Here is a 1,474-nt window from a genome sequence, read left to right as displayed (position 1 = left end):
GATTATGTTAGTCTGTCATCAAGTCACTCACGATAAAACTGATGACAGGGTAATCAAATCATAATTAATTTCAAAGAAATTGCATTGACCATTGAAGAGAAGGTTCATTACTTTAAAAAAAACTAACTTTATTGTCATTATTGCAAAGGTGAAACTTTGATTAGACAAGGTTATCAAAAATCAAAGCTTGGAAACATTCGAATTAATGACTATTATCAATTACAAATACAGCCCCAGCATAGTACCTGAAGAGCGCTCCGAACGCTCCTGAGATGTGTGCCAATGTTTGAAGTAAATCGGACCAGTAATAAGAAAGTTATGAATGTTTGAAATAAATGTTCACTAGGTCTATGTATAAATAACTCTCTCGTTAGTCGTGTGCAAAAAGATATTATAAATGTTTGCTTTTCTCGTTAGTGCCTTCTACCTTCGGGCACTACTCAAAATATATTATGGATATCAATATGTCCTTTAAAGAAATGAGGTCCTCCTGGGTCATAATTTTTTGTGTAAATTTGAATTTTAGTCATCTTGTGTGTTGGAACAAATGAAAAATGTTGTCGGCTACTACACCACGGAAACATGACCGATTAAACCAATTTGAAAAGCCCTTACCCCGAATAACAGGTGATTACAACTTTCAAAAATTCATAACTTTCTCATTTTTGTCCGATTTCGTTCAAATTTTTACCAGTTTACTTTTCTGATTTGTCTAGCTTGTCTCTAGTCTAAGAGTACAGTTTGCTATCAAGGCTGGATATCCCTCTTAAAGGTACTACGTCCCATTTGCAGGCCAAAAATAATGAAAAGGTTAAATTCCAACGGCATTTGAAAGACAATACTAATTTAGAACTTCCCTAAACAAAAGGGGGCTTGAAAATGTCTTTATGTGGGAAAATAACTATTATTAGTTGTCGTAGCGACTTAGGAACTATAGAGCCAGTAAGTAATAGTCTGATTTTTCAGACCATTGTACCGAATGGTCGTACGTTTTATGGTGCACAAAGATTCAATCAGTTTAATTATGGCCAACAACAAGTGGGTTATTGATGTAGACAATTGCTCATGTACCCTTTAAAGCTCAAGTTAAGTATGTTGTTACCAAAGAAGAAAAAAAGCCAGTCAGTCACTCAATAGTGTCTGACAGTGAGGTCAAGCAAGTAAACGGGTTTCCTTGCATAATTTGAATATTATAGGATACTGCTAACGTTTAAATTTAACAGATAGGACATATAAGACATATTCATAATTCTTGCAAAGTTCTACAGAAGTTGATGTTGGTTGCAAAAGGGACATAGTATCTTTAAAGCTTGGTCAGAGAAAGAGGAAGGGTGGGAGGACCAAGCTTGAAGATATGGTTTTATTAGCCTTGCTTTATTCTCTTCATCTTTTAGTTTCTCGTATAGTAAACATAGCGACTTTCCAAACCCCTTCAATGCAAATAGAATCTGATTATTCTAGCCCTGATTTTCAC

The sequence above is a fragment of the Strongylocentrotus purpuratus genome, unplaced genomic scaffold (genome assembly GCF_000002235.5).
Source record: "Strongylocentrotus purpuratus isolate Spur 01 unplaced genomic scaffold, Spur_5.0 spur5_scaffold_3, whole genome shotgun sequence".
Lineage (NCBI taxonomy): Eukaryota > Metazoa > Echinodermata > Echinoidea > Camarodonta > Strongylocentrotidae > Strongylocentrotus > Strongylocentrotus purpuratus.
The sequence above is the reverse complement of the archived record's forward strand: the minus strand, read 5'-3'. Positions refer to the sequence as shown.